Below are 18636 nucleotides of genomic sequence, written 5' to 3'. Positions count from 1 at the left end.
GGGGGCGCGGGGTCGAGTCCCCCGGCCTGGCCCTTTGTCTGCGTGTCAGGCCGCCCGCTGGCTTGTGCCGCGCTCCGCCAGCCCCGCCCAGGTCCGCCAGAACGAGGTCCCTAGTCTCGGGGACGGGGAGGAGGACGCGACTTCTGAAGAATCATCGTAATGATACAGACGTTGTTGTTTTAAATTTACACTCAAGGATTTAAATAGGCAAAGCGTGAATACAGTAACACGTTTAAATACATCTATGTGCACTGACCCCGTCCTCTCATTTTACAGTGAACGAAACCACCTCAAGTTTAGGTGGCTTCTTAGGGCAACAGCGGGATGGAGCCTGGAGGGGACCAAGTCTGGAACTCGGGTCATCCTCTCCCAGGGCTGCTGCGTGGTCCACCCACTAGCCTGTTAGTTGTTCTTTGGAATACCTGCTGTTTCAAACTGTCCTTGGCCATATTTCCTGGCTTGAGAAACTCAGTCATGATGAATGTGGGCCAGAAATAAGGGAGGACTACAGACAGTTTTTTTCCCCTTCCATTTCATGTATTTAAAATTTTGTTTCAATTTGATTAGGATACATTTGTTAGAAAAGTAGCTCCCAACGGTGCAAATTCTTGATTGCTGCAGATTGGTGCAAAACTAGAGAACTCAGTTTAACGTTTAAGTTCCTAGCAGGAGAGGGAGCAAAGAGATTTGAATATTTCATTTCTGTCCCTACAAAGGGTGTAATTATTTTTAATGAGCTGTCCTTTTAGTTCTGGTGTCTCACACTTGTTTTCCTGTTCACTGATGGAAGGCACCAGTCAAGCAGGATGGCCTGGTGGAAGGAGCCGTGGAGAGGGAATTGGGAGAACTGGGTTCTGGTCTTGACTCTGTAATAGACAACTATGTGTCTTCTTGAGTTGCAATCTTATCGTCAAAGGGAGAACAGTTGCATTCACTGCCCCTGGTACACAGGATTGGCCAAAAAGGAGAGATTGTCCATGTAGAACTTGACGAGGCACTGAGTCATATGAATGTGAGGTAACATTTTATCAGTTCTAACAATAAGGAGGCCTCCAAGTGTGAGAATAGGGTGAAAGGAACCAGTAAATCTAAAGTTCCTGTCTTAGCTCTGCTGCTAACTTGCTGTGTGACCTGGAACTAAATTCTTTCACCTTTCTGGTGAAGATGTCACATTTCTAGTGAAAGTTTTGGGAAATCTCTGACATTTCTCAAAATGTACAAAGCACCTTCTCCCAACAATTAAATGCGGCCACCCCTGAGGTCTCATGCTTCATTGTGGCCAGAGACGTGCTGCTCCACAGTGAAGGGCTGTAAGAGGACAGGAAGTGTTCACAGCAAGTGGTATTGACATCACTCTGTGCCATTTCTCTGACAAACATCCTCATGTCACTCATCAAAAGACACTGTTTTCATTTTGTAGAAGCAAGAATTGGAAGTGCCTGGAAATAATGAGGCCAGGGTATTATTAAAGTTTTACATAAAGAAAACCTCTTATGATAGCCATAGAACATACCCTTATCTCCAGGAATCCAGAGGGAAATGTGTGGCTAGAGCCACCCAAATCAGTTCTACTGATACAAAAGCAAATCAAACACTTAAGACAGCCCCTACTTTTCCTTTCCTATTTATTAATGTATTAATTTTTGTTGTTGTTGTTCTTGAGAGAGTTCTGTAACAATTTTTAGATTGACCTCATTGGTTGGAAGCACAAGTTCGATACTGGTGTGTTCATCTACTGCTGGGCCAACTCTGCAAAGTAGTGATGGTGATACCTGGCAACACCCTGGTCATTGAGATTGCTGCTTTTTTCAGAAAAAAGTGGAAAAGACTGTGAACTCTGCCTTCTTCTCCCTCACTGGCAATAGGTGAGTGTGACACCAATAACTCTGATCAAACCAGTAATTGTAGGATCGTGGTGGTCTCATAATTAATGGTTATGCATGTTCGTGTCTAATAGTAGTGTACTCTTGTAGGTTAATCTACAGGCATAATTTGGGATAAAAGGACAAAGGTTAGAAAATATATCAGAAGCATGGAAAATGGTTCTGCTTTCCAATATCTCCCTCATCACTGTTGCTTTGGGAATATACCCAACTATACCTGGTTTCAGCCAACAAAGTACAGTTGTTGTTGTTGTTGTTGTTTTTAATATGCCCTGATATTAAAACAAGAAGCTAGTAAAGTCATTGGGTCAGAAAAATGAATAACAAAAGAACTTATTGTAAGAATTCATTATTTCATTATCGTGGTTGACATCAGAATCTGTACACAGGAAACAGTCGTAATGTGGTCCTAGAACTTAGAGATACAGATCATCTGTGAAACTGGTAACACACACGCGCACACACACACAGTGGATGAGATTGGCTATCTGCAGAAGTCACCCATTGAAAGAGACATTTGTACCTATAGTTAGGAGCGAGGACATCTCTCAGAATAAATCAGAAAAAAGTGAGATTACTCAAGTTCAAAAAAGGTGACCAAAATATATTCTCATGATTGGAATGTAATTAAAGAAAGATGGAATTTTAAAAATGTTTTATTTGGACTGCATTTGGAAAATATGTCTGGGAGAGTACACGAGACACTGATAACATAAGTTCTTCCTGGGGCAGGGACCTGGGTGACTGAGGGACAGGGGCAAGAGGGAGCTTTTTCACTATGTACCCTATTGTACTTTTACATTTTGAACATGTGAATGAATTACCTAATAAACAAATAAATCTTTAAAACACTGCATTTATAGAGGTATGATTGTCAAAATGGAGTTTTTACAAAGGAAGCCAGAGTGTACAATCTATCAGCCTATTTATCCAGCTCTATGTAAGAGTATTCTGAATATAAGAATACAAGAATCAGAATATTCTGGTCCCTGGAAAGGTGATACCTACTGAGGACAAAAATAATTTCATAGGTTTTGATGAAGTAGCCTTTAAGAATATTTACTTCCTTCAAATTCTGAATTCACCGAGCAACCTTCTCATTCCTGGGAACCTTGACCTGGGGATGGGGTTACCTTGCAGGCTGAGCACAAGTGAGAGGTAGGGCTGACAAGACTTTCCTTGTAAAGTATTGTCACTATTGTAGCTTATCCTTCAAAGTTTGGTGAGTTTAGTAGGTATAGTTCAGTCTTTGGTCTCAAAGTATGTTCTTTTTTTTTTTTTTTTTTTTTCATTTTCTCCTTTTCCTGCCTGCCTAGTCAATTCTGGGTAAACCAATGAAATTCAATTTCTGGACCAGCAATGCTGTGGACTGGCTTGCTCCCGCAGCACTGTGTTCTCCCATCTCACAGCATCTATCACACTGCACTGGAATTGCCTGCAGATCTGTTTGTCTCTCCCTGGGCTGTTGGCTCCAAAAGGGCAGGGAGTCTGTTTTATCTGCCACTGTGTCCCAAGCACAGTGCCTGACAAAACCAAGGCCCTCAATCAGTCGTCTGAAGAAGGAGGTGCCTCTCTGAAAGCCCAGGCTAGGAGAACCCGACCTCACTCTTTGATATCTATTTTGCAGTCGTTGATTTCAGCATCCTTTTTGCCTCTTGAAATTCTCTCGTAACTTCAACTATCCCTACAATTCAGATGATGTCCAAGTAGTTTTAGCAGCTCTTTCTCTCCTGAGTCTCTGATCTACATTTCCAGGTCAGAATGCTAGCCTAGGAGCTCTGGTACCAATTTTCAACCACACTTTGGGCAATTCACTCCCTCTCACTCAGCCTGAGATTTCTCAATGAAAATAAAGGCACTGGTCACTAGATCATTAGTAGGGTCCCTTCAGCTCTAAAAATGCTGTACTTCTACACTGGTATTTTGTTAGCAGCTCAAACTCAGTGTGCCTGCAGTGGAACTCACACCAGCCCTTCCTCTAACTCTTGTCAATGGTTCCATCATTTTCTAGTCGTTTAGGCTTGAAACCCTAGGCATCTTTGCCTCCTTCTCCTGATCTAGTCCTATGTATCTAATGAGTTGCAACATCTTATGAAAGCAGCCTCTGCACTGTCCTCTTGCAGATCTTTTCAGTTTTTATTAGTTGTCAACAGCGGGGTTATTACTGCCCAGCATTTCTCAATGTGGTTCTTTTATCAGATGGCACCCACAAAACTGTAGCTCTAACTAAGTTAAATCCAGCTTTCTTCCAGTGTTTAAAATAATCTCAGCTTAAGTCAGCATTCCAACTGATCTGGCTTTAAGAAAATTGAGGAAGAAGCCCACAGAGTCTGCTTCAAGGAATCTTCTCATTTCTTTCGCCTTAGTCTTCAGATACCCTCTGAAATTTAAAAGCGGTAAACACTATTCTCTTCTTCTAGGTCCTAAGTAAACTTAAACTAAAAGGCAAATGTCACAATGATAATATGTGATAATGTCTTGATACATGAATAGGTGGCAGGCAACTTTTGTTAACAGACTAACAACTGCATCTGTTCCAGCTCAGTCTTATTTTTTAAAATAGCTGCTTTATTGAGATATAGTTCACATAGCATAAAGTTCACTCTTTAAAGAGTGCAAGTCAGCAGTTTTTAGTATATTCACAGAGTTGTTCTTCTATCATCACTAATTCCAGTACATTTTCATCATCTCCCAAAGAAATCCTATACCCATTAGCAGACACTTCCCTTCCAACTCCTCCCAACCCCTAGTAACCACTAATATACTTTTGATCTATTGATTGGCCTATTCTGGGCATTTCATATAAATGGAACTGCACGATATGTGGTCTTTTGTGTCTTCCTTCACTTAGCATAGTGTTTTTAAGGTTGATCCACATGGTGGTAATGTGTATCAGTACTTCATTTCTTTTTAAGGCCAAAAAATATTCCACTGTATAGATATACCACATTTTATTAATCTCTTCTTCAGTTGATGGACATTTGCATTGTTTTCATTTTTGGCTGTTATGAATAATGCTCTTATGAACATTTGGGTACAAGTTTTTGTGTGAATGTTTTCATTTATTGTCAATATATAGGATTGGAATTGCTGTATCATATGGTAACTCCATTTTTAACATTCTGAGGAACTGGCAAACTGTTTTCCAAAGTGGCTGCACCAGTTTTACATTCCCACCGGCAATGTATGAGGGTTCCAGTTTCTCCACATCCTCACCAACATGTGGAAGTCCATCCTTTTTTTTTAAAATTGAAGTAGAGTCGGTTTACAGTGTTGTATTAATTTCTGGTGTGTAGCATAGTGTTTCAATGATACAAATATATATATATATTCCTTTCCATATTCTTCTCCATTTAGGTTATTATAAAATATTGAATATAGTTCCCTGTGCTATACAGTAGAACCTTGTTATTTATCTATTTTATATATACTAATTAGTATCTGCAAACTCTGAACTCTCAATTTATCTTTCCCTATCCCCTTTCCCCCCTGGTAACCATAAGTCTGTTTCTGTTTTGTAGATAAGTACATTTGTGTTATTTTTTTTTAAGATTCCACACATAAGTGGTATAATATGGTATTTTTCTTTATCTTTCTGGCTTACTTCACTTAGTATGATGATCTCCAGGTCCATCCATGTTGCTGCAAATGGCATTATTTTATTCTTTTTTATGATTGAGTAGTATTCTACCGTGTATGTGTGTGTGTATATATATATACACCAGAACTTCTTTATCCAGTCATCTGTTGATGGACATTTGATGTTATCTAATGATAACATTTAGGTTGTTTCGATGTCTTGATTATTGTAAATAGTGCTGCTCATCCTTTTTGATCATATCCATTCTAATGGGTGGGATATAGTATCTCTTTGTGGTTTTAATTTGCATTTTCCCAATGACTACTGATGCTGATGATCTTTTCACATACATCTTCTTCAGGTCACACCTCAGTCTTAGGAAAGATAAAGATTAAAATACCTTTATATAGAGAGAAACTGATGAAGGAAGAAGAAATCTTTCTTTCAATCATCTTTCTTTCAAATGAGGCCAAATTAATAGTTGTTTGAAAATGCAAAGGGGGAATACTTCTTTAAATACATAGCATGGGACTCTGGGGTTAAAAAACCCTTTTATCTTTAAAAAGTGAGAAAAGATAACTTCAAGGTTAAACGATTGAGAGGAAATTTCTCTTTTAGAGTAGATAAATAAATAGTAAATACTGTTCACTCAAAGAATTGAAAGTAGACTTGTAAAAGACATTATCACCAATGTTCCTATCTTTTGAAGAGCCTTTGAGACTTACCTAGAAGTTAGTAGACAATGTAACAAATCTACTATTTTGAAAAAGGTACTTACCATTATAATTTAAATGAACCCACATAGAAAAACTCAGTTAACAGGAAAGATAAAGCATATGTGTGTGGGGGGGTTGGTGGGGAGCTGTCACACAGCCCTGCCCCTAATGGTGCTCAATTAATATTTGTTGACTGGATTAATTTTAAAATCACTTCCACTTTACTTAACAATAATAGCTACTAATTACTGAGTGCTCACATGTGCCAGATAAGAGCTTCATGTCTGTTATCTCATTTACTCATCTATGAGGAGGTATTTGTATGATAATCTCAGGTGGATGAAGAAACTGAGCCTTAGAGAGTTTAAGTAAATTGTCCAGAGTCAAATAGCTGCCAAGTAACTGACACAGCCAAATTCAAACTCGGGTCTGTAAGACTTCAAAGCCTGTTCCCTTACCTTCTGTACCTCTTGATTTTCTCCAGATTCTCAGGGAAATATCAATTGCAACACAAAGTATATATGCAGTCCAATTACTTCCATTATTGGATACTCTCCTGCAAGTTTCATGTTGTGTTACATGCTCCCGTCTATCCTTCAGGAGATTTCTGAGTGTTTCTTCTGGGAGTTATTTATCAGACAGTTGCCCTTCTTAGGATGCCACTGTACTTATAAAGATTGTGTGGTAGAGTCTTTGACAAATTGAACTTCTACAGGTCAGCTGGAGCTGAATGCTGAAGACAGAGAAAGACCAGGACCTAGTATGAGCACTCTAAACAAGCCTAGAAATGCCAAAGATGCTTCCCTGAGAACTCTATGGAGGCAGGAGAAGGTATTTTAGCACAGGTGTAGCTGTTGCCCCTACATTACAGTCAAGGAAGGGAGAACGTCCAGAAGGGGACAGATGCTCCAGAAAAGTCTGCCCCATTGGGATGGTTCTGGAAATAGACTACATAGTCATCCCCACTTGAGTCCAACCTTCAGACTTTTAACAGGGGCTAAAATAGCTCCACTCACCCTGCTGAAAAAGCTGTGCCTCGCATTTTCCCCTAAGTTGGCCCTTCCCTTTCCTAACCCAATAGCCACTAGCACTGGTGGTGCTGGCCATGGATGGGCCACATCTAGTCAGCACCCAAGAGCAAGGAAGGCATATGGCCAATTCTGAAATGATGGAGAAGCTACTGAATCACCATCATCTTGTTACATAATGTCAGTGCCACAGGAATGTCTTTGCCCAGGAACAATTTCAGGTTTTGCAGGAAATATCCTTAGATGCCTCAGTGGTGGGAGGGCAGCTTTCACTGCACTCTCTCTCTTGTTCATTCTTTCAGCCCAGATTTCTCTCCTAGTATTTTTTCAACTCTCTTCTTAAATCTAACTGCCTATTTTCATCTTTGGGCTAGATTCTCAAAAAAAAGAAAAAAAAAAAGAAAAGAAAGAAAAAGAAAAAAGAAACGGATTAAATGACCAACAACTAGAAAATGGTTAAAGAAATTACAACACGTTCAGCATTTGGCTCTTAAGTGAATAAATAAGTTTTCTTAATGAGTATTTTTTATTTATTGGATGAATGCATTTAGGATTTAGAATAAATTAATTTCATCATAGGATACAACAAGCAACCACTAAGAAGAATGTTTACAAAGAGTGTTAATAACCCAGGACGATTCTTATGTCATGATATTAAGAGAAAAAGAACAGAATGTGGAACTATACATACAGGGTTTTCTCAACCACATTGAATATCTATGTATATAAAATCCTGGAAAGAAATCCACTAAAATTTTAATAGTATCTTTATGTATTTATTCATTCATTCATTTATTCATTTATTTATATTCTTTATCTGTGTTGAAGTGTAGCCCATTTATAGTATTAGTTTCAGGTGTACAGCAAAGCAATTCAGTTATACACGTACATACATATACACAGTTTTAATTTATTTTTCATTATGGCTCATTACAAGAAATTGAATATATTTCCCTGTGCTATACAGCAGGTCCTTGCTGCTTATCCACTTCAATAGTGACTATCTTTGGATACAAATTCTTTATATTCTTCTTTCTGCTTTTCTGCAACTTATGCAGTGTTCTCTATGAACCATTACTACATTTATAATCAGAAAAAAAAAAAACCCGTAAATGTCCTTTTTTTTCCTTCTTTAGAAGCAAGGGATTCTGTGTATACCATAAAGAACTCTCTCATTGTCCCAGATGTTCTCCCTCGCAGCCCTGCCCCAAGAAAACTGTAAACACTGCGCTGGGAGAAGCCCTCCCACGGCCACCTGGCTCCTCTGGCGCGCGCACACGAGGTGCTCGGTGGGACCCGGAGATTAGCGTGGGAAGCGTTCTGAGTGTCTGTGCACTTGGCCAGGCTCTCTCAGGTCTGTGCTTGCTGTTTTCACTCCTGCCTATCTCACTTGTTGCTGGCGAGGAATTTTCCAGAACTATCACTCCCCGCAAAAGGCACTTCTCTAATTGGGCCTTGGGAAAGGGAGACGTCACATTTGCCCGTTTTCTGCCCCCGTCTCTCTGGTTGGCTTGGGCAACGTCCCAGGAGAAAGCGCTCACCCCAGCCCCATCACGATCATTTATGTGACAGAACTTCCCCCACTGTCATATCCTGGTCTCATTAAGAAAGATCTGCCCAGAAAACAAAAAATAAATTTAAAAAATTAAATAAATTAAACAAAGCAAAACAAAAAGGTATAGCCCCCCGCCCCCCTCAAACACACACACACACACACACAGAAAGTGAACAAAAAAAGTAAAACAAACAAAACAAAACAAACAAAAAGGAATAAACTGGGAAAAAGAAAAGTAAAGAAAGGCCTGACTAAACAGAATTATTCACAGTCTGCAAGCTTGGGGTCAAGGAAAGAAACAATTTTGAACTTTTGCTTGGGAATCCTAAATTTCAGTTTCTGCCATGCTGTTCAGAATTTAAAAGTGAAACTATATACTGAGGATTTCAAGGCCTGAGCCACAAATATTCAGCCATAAGATGGAAATAAAACCATTTGAAAGGCATGAATTTTTAATGAAGGCCTGATTTAGAAACGGCAGAATATGACAGCCAACGCATGGCCTTTTCTAGAAAGTTATGTTGTTCACGTGACAGCAAGTCAGTCATCCCAGGGGGCAGATTTCACGCATATCAGCATCCTCCAGACTGCAACAGGAGATGGGGTGCTTTTCTGGCCCAGCTCTGTAGCAACCAGACTTCTAACTCAGCTGCCAATTTATGGCTGGGAAAATTTAGTAATCCCAGATTTCCATACACAGACAATTAAAATAAGTGTTTACTACTAGAGGACTGGCTCTGGTTAGACCAACTTGTTATATTTCACAGGCTTCCTTGGTTCTCAGATCCAAAGCCTTTCCCAGGCCCTGGAGGCAGAGTGAGGCAGTGCCTCCCTGTGCACCAGCAGGCCTTGTCAATACCTCTTTTACAGCACTTGCCACATGGCTGTACCAGCTTGTTTACAGATCTGTCTCAATCACCAGGCTCAGACCTCTGGAGGGCAAGGGCTATATAGCTCTTGTATCTAGCACAGTGATTGCCACTTAATAAATGTCTGTGGAATTATTGCCTAATCAAAATGTTAATTGTTCCCCTCAGAACTGATACCGCAATTTAAAACAATCTTATTTGAGAGAGGCATATTTCTAGAATTTCAGAACTGGGAGGGACCTCACTGGGTCGCTGGGATAACCATGGCTCAGAGAGCGCCAATGACCCATCCAAATCCATCAGACATTGCTGCGATCATGCCTCAGTGCAATTCTCTTAGCGAGAGTTAAATGAGCTTTAGGAAAATGGACTTTGGTTTTACATGCTGGGAATCCAAATCTGTAAACCTTTAACTTCCAGATTTAGCAAAATGGTGTTACAGGCCTCAAAAAATGCTTCAAGTGCGGATAGTATAGGCCAGCATTTCACGCAAGTCTGCCCTCTAAACTTGCAGAAGCTGTGTATCAAGAGGAACCTTACTTGAATGTATCCAGACTATTTCTGTGAGTTGTCGGAAATTTTCTTTTGTTTTCCATTATAGGTTTTAGATTTACAGAAAAATTAAAGATAGTACAGAGTTTCTTTCCTGTCACCCAGTGTCAGTTTCCCCTCCTGTTATCATCTTACGTTAGTTACCACAGTACGTTTACTGAAACTAAGAAACTAACACTGTGCATTCCTATTAACTAAACTCCAGATGTTATTCAGATTTCACCAGTTTTTCCACCAATGTCCTTCTTCCGTTCCACGATCCCACCCAGGATACCACATTACATTTATTTCTCATGTCTTCTCTGGTCTCCCCTGATCTAGGATAGTTTCTCACTCTGTGTTCTTCATGACCATGATGATTTTGAAGAGTACTGCTTCGGTATTTTGTAGATTGTCTCTCAAATTGGGTTAATCTTATGTTTTCCTCATGATTAGACTGGGGTTGTGGGGTTTTGGAAAGGATGCCACAAATGTGAAGTACCCTTCTCAGCACATTACAGCAGGAGGTAAATGGTATCAATGGGGAGGCTGACGTTGACCCAGGTCACTTGGTGAAGGTGGTACTGGCCAGCTTTCTCCACTGTAAAGTTAGTATTTTTCCTTTCCGTTCTCTGTTCTTTGGAAGTGAGACACTAAGATCAGCCTGGAAAGGGAAGAGAGGTTTCTCTTCATGTATTATTTGGAATTTTTTGTTAGGGAGATTTATCTCTTGTCCTCCCTTTATTTTTATGGAAATTTTAGTTTAATAGATATATATATAGCAATTTCTTGAATTTGTGGGAAGTTAAACTAAAATTGTAATTGTATGAGACAGTCAGTTTGGGCAGATACAAAATAAGCATATGGAGTTAGCATATGAATTTGAGAGATAAACATCTCTTTGGGGGACACCAGTATGGCTGAGAAGGTTCATATCAGTAAACATTTCCAGATAACTGAAATTTATCCCTCTAATCACCAAAACTTTTTTTTATATATAAATTTCTCCCATTCTTCTAGCTGCCTTTCTAAGATGTATCATATGCTCTTATCTTTTTGAAGAAAATATCCTGAACACAAATTTAACCTTTTTATAACAATTGATCATTATACTGAAATTCACAGCAATGATAATGGTTAAACTGGATGACCTCTAAAGTTTTTTTCCAATCCAAGTTTAACAACTATCAGACAAAATTAATAAAGCTATGTCCCCAAATCACCAAAGACATCTTGTTTTCAACCTAAGGTTTTTTTTTTTACCTTGGGTTGAGGTACACTGGTCTCGGCCTTACTTCTAGGTCAGAGAGAAGCACCAGGGGTTCACACAAAAGCATCCAGGAGAGTACATACAGATCACTCGGGGAAGTTGTTGTTAAAAGGCAGATTGGAATCTAAGCCTGAGATTCTGCATTTCTAACAACCCCCCCCAGGTGATGCCAAGGACCTGGGGAGCCCTACATACAGAACTTTGTCGTCTGGCTGTTGGCAAAGCTTTAGAAGGCCAGGACGTTCCTGAGACAAGGCAGAGCTTTCCTCTCATACTGCAAAGAGCTTTGAATAGACATGGATCACTCACAAAGTACAATCGGAGTTTAGAAAAGGAAGGAGCTAGGTGACAAAAATAAATAATTTATTCTTCAGATATAAGCCAAAAGGAGGAAAGAGAATTCTCTTCCTAAAGAATGCAGGAAGACATTCAGAGGCAGACATTTCCCAGACTCCTGTTTCCTCTGATGTTGCAAAGAAGTACCCAGACCACATCAGAAGGACAATAAGCTAGTTTTACGTAATGATCAGTTTTGTGGAGAGAGGTCCGCTTCTAGAACTTGAGGCTTCTTACTCTAAAATTACACTTGAGGATTTTAGGACAGCACTATGATGTACATTTTCTATGATTGCTCCTAGTATTTTCTCACGATCAGAAGGTAGGTTTAGCTGTCCTTCAACATCTAAGCCACAACAGTCAAACCCTTAGCTGCCTTCAAATTAAGCTAATGTGACATATGGAATCTACTTATTTAATAGATGAGTCATCTTTCACCACCCAAAGGAGATTGGTTCCAGGACCCCTGTAGGTACCCAGTTCCGCAGTGTTCAAGACCCTTGTATAAAATGTTTGCATATAACCTATGCACAGCCTGCCTTACACTTTAAATGATCTCTAGAGTACTTATAATACCTAATGCAATGTACATGCTATGTAAATAGTTGTAAATACAATGTAAAAACTATGTAAATAGTTGCCAGAGTGCAGCAAATTCAAGTTTTGCTGTCTGGAACTTTCTGAAATTTTTTTCCAAATACTTTTGACCCGTGGTTAGTTGAACCCACTGATGCAGAACCTGGGGATACAGAGGGCTGACTGTACAATGAAATTATAATTCTGAGTGAAATGTAGTATCTTTATTAGGGCAACCCGTGAAGGGTTTCTCAACTGTGAGAAGGCTTTCATGTCATTGTATCTATTACAGCAGCCTGTCTGAGAGAGTTCTGGTCAGAAATGCAGTACTGAGGAAAGAACACTGTGCATGCTGATCTGGAGGCTTGAATTCTAGCCCCTGCTCAACCAGTACCCACTGGGATAATATTAACTGCTTGGACAGGTCACTTATCCTCTCCAGGAACTGTACAAACTAGATGATCTCAGAGTTTCTTTCAAGTCCTCGTTTTTTCACCACTCCATTCCTGTATCTCAGAAAGATAGTGTGCATACATTTCAAAATAATGCTTAGCCCTGTTTACGGTGTCATTAATAAAGCTGATTCCGCCAACTTTATGTCTAACTCTTGAGCAAGTAGCAGCTTGAGTGTTATATCAAGTAATTATCAGAGGAAAAATAGATGAGATTTGACCTCATTTCTTGTGTAGGTATGTTTGTGGTTGTAAGCTAGCTAAGCTAAGAGATTAGTTAATATTACACAGAGTTATTGCTAAACTCTCCTTTTCCCCAGATAATGACTAAAAAAAAAAAAATCAAAGTTTATAGCATGAATTATTACCAGCTGGTAAGATCCTGAATTTCTCATGCTGGTAACAAATATTATATTAGAGTTGATTTTAGATTTAAAAAAAATATTCTGAGCTCATTGACTGAATTTTAAAAGGTAAAAAGGAAAAATGCTGACTGCTGCCTGAAAAATTTTAGCTTGGTAAATATGTACTAAGACAGTGGCAGGCACCGTGGGAGAGCGAGACACAAGCCAGCAGAGTAGTAAGAGCATGGGCTTTAGATCTGTACTTCCAGGTTTGAAGCTGACTCTGTTGCTTACTAGCTGTATGACCTTGTGAAGTTGTTTAAACCCTCTGGAACTCAGCTTTCTTGAATGTAATCCAGATAATATGAGTACATAATTCATAGAGTTGTTATGAAGATTAATACATGTAAGGCACTTAAAACACCACTCACTACAAGTTAGCTATTGTCATTATTATGAATAGGAACTGAAATGGGGAGAAGGGGAACTAGTCAAGACAGGAAGGCACGTTTGGTCACATTAAGAAAGAAAAAGATGCTGAGAGCAGGTTCAGAAATGGGGAAGATAGTGGTACTTGCCACATCTGCTTCCTACATTGAATGTTCTCTGTACATGACCAAAACACTCTTGTATATAACTCTTCACTATTTGCATGTGTGTGTGTGTGTGTGTAAAATATTTCAAAGTGATTTCATATTTATCATCCCACTTGATTATCAGCAGTCTAGGGAGGTAGAATCTCTTACACGATCTAGCAATACTGCTGACTCTCTCAGAAGCAGGGTAAGGCAAGCACAGGATGGACTCTCAGCACCAGAGCACAGTGCAGGAGAGCACAGACAGCACAGCAGGCCACCCCTTCCCACCTGGACTCCCAGAGGTGCTGCTGGGCTCCTTACATGTCCCTAGAGATTTAATGTGAGGCTATTTGGTTTCCCAATTGTACCTTTCCTGAAAGGATTATATTTGATCATCCTTATATCTTCACATTCACCAAATGTACCTCATGTGCCTTGGCAGTAAGCGTATTTTGCATGCCTTGCATGGCCTTAGCTATGTATCAGGAAGTAGCCATTTAAAACACTTTCTCAGAGGGGAGGGTATAGCTTAAGCAGTAGAGTACCTGCTTAGCATGCAGGAAGTCCTAGGTTCAATCCTCAGTACCTCCTCTGAGAATAAATTAACCTAATTACCTCTCCCCTCTCCCTGCCAAAATAAAAGAAGTAAATAATATAATAAATAAATAAAATATTTTTAAAAACCCACTTTCTCTGTTTAACCCTGAGAGATACTTGTATTGCTGTGTTTTATTTTGATTGTTTTTGTTATGATAGCAAAGCAGTATCCTATAGCATGGGCCACAAAAGTATTTCAAATAGAAGAATTAGGGAACCAGTAGAAGATGACTACATGGTGATGGTAGCTAGTAACAGGAAACATGTATCAGAGAAGTTATTAACTTATTATTATTAATTAAAATAATAATTAACAATGACCACTTACCATGTGCCTGGCAGTATGCCAAGTGTTTTGTGTGAATGTACTCAACATGATATTGCAGTATGCCCAGTATATAAGCAAACAGTGGAAGTTCAATAAATATTTGCTAAGTAAATGAATCTATCAGACAGGAACTACTTTTATCCATTTTACAAATAATGAACATCAGGTTTAGAATTTTAAACTTTGCCCAAGGTCACATAACTATTAAGCAACGAGTAAACAAACAGTTTGTAAGCCCAAATTTGATTATAGCATAACATAGTGGTTCAGAATGGGAATTTGGGAGCCAACCAGACCACCTCGTTTTGAATTCTAGCCCTGCCACTTACTAAGTGTATGACCTTTCTGTGCCTCAGTTCCTTCATCTGTAAATTAGAAATAATAATCCCAACCTCCCAATGTTATTGGAAGGATTACATGTGATCATACATGTAAAGCACTCAGAACTGTGCCTGGCACTTCTAAGTATAACTGTTACTATTTAGTAGAGCCTTATATTACATACCAGTAGAGCTTTCCACTTTTCAAAAGAAACTTCCATGAACTATCTCATAATATCCTTATAAAGTAGGCAATAATCATTACAATTAATACAATAGTATCTCAGGGAGTATAGTCTATAAAAATATTGACTCAGTATGTTGTACACCTGAAACTAATATAATATTGTGAATCAACTGTACTTCAATTTTAAAAAGTAATAGTATCTCACTTAATCCTCACAATAATCCATTTTATAAGAACCAGGCTCAGAAGGGTTAAATGGATTGCTCAAGCTCACACAGCAAGTAGTTAGGCCCTGTTAGGAAAAGGAAGAATGAAAGATGAAAGATAACTAACACACAGTGTCAACTCTTAAAATGAGGAGGGAGTAGAGGGAAGACAGGAAAACAGCTGGCTCACTCCAGGCATAATGACGCCATGTGCCATGTGTAAAATGACGCCATGACGCCATGTGTAAAAGGGGTGCAGGTTACACGCTGAGGAAAGCCAGAGTTGGAATTGGTGAATTCTGTCCAGAGGTGGCATGTTTGCCTAGAACGTATTGCAATGGCACCAAAGCAGGTCAGACACTGTTTCATGGTAATGAAACATACCGAGTCTACTTAAAGTCAGAAAAGTTTGAAAGTCTGGGAGTAGCAGAGCAACATGGAAAGAAGTTTCCCAAAGAAAACTGAAAAATGCTTGAGCATTCATGGCCTCTCCCACACATTTTTGGACTTAGGAGGGAAACACTGACCTTCACTTCCACGGACAAATGAAGTATTCATTACTAAGGATAAAGTGAACAATGTGATTATTCTGAAGAAAGTTCCCTATCTGCTTGAGAAGACTCAGAATGTGTATCTTCCTTCCTTTATCTTCAGTTTTGCTACTTTGGAACCCAGTAGATCAATTTCTTCTGGAGTCGGTCCTCCCATTTTGAAGTCAAAAGATTATGATATCTCCTCCCCTCCTCTTGCCTCTCCTCTCCTCCCCCCTCCTCTCCTCCCCCAGGGCTTGTACTGTTCTAGCAAGGTCTTACCAACCAATATGGTATAGTGGTGCAGCAAAGATATTTTCATCCCCTCTGCCTACTCTTGGTGCCTTGGAAAATAGAAATGAAAGATTTCATTCCATTCTTGCATGGGGAGTAGCAAAGAACTAGAGGAAACTTTGTTGAAGTAATACCTGTGAATTACTATGAATAAACCATTTGCAGATAATGTCTTCCCTATTTCTGTAGACTAGCCTTGTTTCTGGCTCAGATTCCAAGATCAGATCTTACGTAATATTGGGCCACTTTTGTTACCAAGTCTAAACTCGTTCTGCTCGCCGCAGGACAGGCCAGTACATCAGGGGACGAGGTGCTGGGGCAAGGAATAGTGACTTTATGTGGAAAGCCTGCAGACCAAGAAGATGGCTGACTGGAGACCCATCTTCTCCAACTCAGAATTCAGGCTCCTTTTATACTAAAAAGGGGAGGGGATATGCTTGATTGTTGCAAACTTCTTGGGTAGAAGTTCTTTGTTCTTGAAATCCTTTGTTCTTGCAGCTGTCCGTGTGGGTCAGATCATGGTATCCCTGTAAACCTCCAACAAAACAAACGTTATTTTCTATTCTGAAACTTGTTATCTTTATATGAATGGAAAAGTGTTAATATCCTTAAAGGTTAGAGCCTTGAGAATGGGCCATCCTGTCTATTTCAGGCTGTAGGCAACTTTCTTTTACAAAAGGTGCAGAACCAGCAAGACTAAGCCTAGGAAATGGGGCACAGGGTTAAAGGCAAAGGAACAGATCTAATATGGAGTCAGATTTGTTCTTTTCTATTACACTCTTAGAAAGCTTTGGATGTTTGAAAGATCTAGAATTTATTAAGATAAATATAACCCCCAAACCGGTCAAAGTACAGTAGTCCCCTGGCTGGATTAATATAGTGGCAATGTGAGGAGAGACTGGAGGGATGGAGTTTAGTTGAGGGGCTGTGGCAATAATCCAATAAAAGTGCTAAGGGTTCCTATTGATAGTAGGAAGAGAAATGGAGAGATGAACATTTAGATAAGTCAGCAGCACGGGGTTTTCCAACTGCGTGTTATATTCAACCTTAAGATACAGTATTTGAACATTAGCAATGATTGTGGCAACGATCTTGAATTTTAACAGACTCTTATAATGATTGATTTAACTGAAATTTTTTAAATGGCAAAAGAGGGAGAGATGAATGATAGAAGTGTCAGGAGAGGTGGCCTCAGTCAGGGGCAGGGGCATCCTCCTTGAAGATTCCCCTTGAGGTCTGCTTAGGTCTACCCTGATTAGCATCTGATGTGTCTGGATAGAATAAGATCTAACCCACGTAGGAAAAGAGTTACCAGACTCTATTCCCTAATTTGAGTCAAATTCAATTCAGTAAGTATTTATGGAGCACAACTATATTCCTGTATACTATATACCATAGATACATATTGTTAAAGTTAGTTTCTGTCCTTAAACAAGTTAACATCTACTTGGAGTAATAAAATATCTATCTATGTAAAACAATAAGAAAAAATAGCATGAAAGTGTCAAAAGTATGGTATAGACAAAACTGGCCTTCTTTTAATTTCTTAAACACAGCAAGCATGTTCCACCCTCAGGGCACTGGCACAGGTTTTCCCTCTCTGGTACCCAGACCTGCACCTATCCCCAATTCTTCTGCCTGTTTGTTTTTATCCCTCAGGTTTCAGCTTAAATGTCACTTCATCAGAGAGGCCTCCCCTGCTTCCATGTGTTCAAGTAGCCCTTTTTGTTTTATTTTCTTTCATAGCAATTTTTATCACCTTTAATTATCTGGTTTGTTTACTTTTGAGTCCTTTAATGTCAGACTTCCCCCACTTAACTATAAACTTCATGAAGGCAACAGAATTACACTTTTTTTTAACCACCATATATATTCAGCCTCTGGTACAGTAAGTAACACAGAGTAGATGTTCAACAAATATTTGTTTAATAAATAAATGAATATTATTACTTTTATGAGTTGAACAGTTTGAACCAACAACACAGGGGATAATTATTTTAAGGACTTATTTCTAAAAAATGATGAAGCAAGCAGTTTCCTGAAAATCTGCAAGACCAGCCTTTCAGAATGTTCTGTGAACTATAGTCTGCAGGTCATTTGTAGTCCAGTGAAGATTTCTCATGGCTCTAATCACCTCCCTTCCCTTGACTCTGTATCTTGTCAAGAACAGTTCTAGCCTTGGTATATGAGAAAGACTAAAGGTGGAAAAATTTAAAGAACAATTTTAATGATGACCTCTTTCAGGGGATTTTCATTATATACTTTAAAAGAAGAAAGTCTGTTTGGCATATTAAATGTCTGAGGAAATAAGTCACTTGATGTATCTGCATGAACATGTTGAGGTGAAAGCATTTGCAAATCATGCCTTTTCAAGTGTGGTTAACTGTATTTCCAGACACATCTATTACAACTCATGATCATTGCTACTGTTCAAATATACTAGGGTTGAACATAAC

At 39.2% G+C, this 18636-nt stretch overlaps 1 long non-coding RNA gene across 2 annotated transcripts in view; it reads left to right on the top strand.

The window, feature by feature from the left end:
* Positions 1 to 18636, top strand: part of LOC116153454 (uncharacterized) — an 89346-nt gene that overhangs the window by 69391 nt on the left and 1319 nt on the right. The window contains exon 7 of one of the 2 annotated variants that reach the window (XR_004137197.2): positions 1686 to 1865. This is a non-coding gene — a long non-coding RNA (uncharacterized LOC116153454). Of the gene's footprint in view, positions 1 to 1685; positions 2706 to 18636 lie in introns of those variants that run through there. The other variant, XR_010380861.1, reaches the window with a different exon arrangement.

Source organism: Camelus dromedarius, chromosome 5 (assembly GCF_036321535.1).
Source record: "Camelus dromedarius isolate mCamDro1 chromosome 5, mCamDro1.pat, whole genome shotgun sequence".
NCBI lineage: Eukaryota > Metazoa > Chordata > Mammalia > Artiodactyla > Camelidae > Camelus > Camelus dromedarius.
Note: the sequence above shows the minus strand (reverse complement) of the source record. Positions and strands in the feature narration are given on the sequence as shown.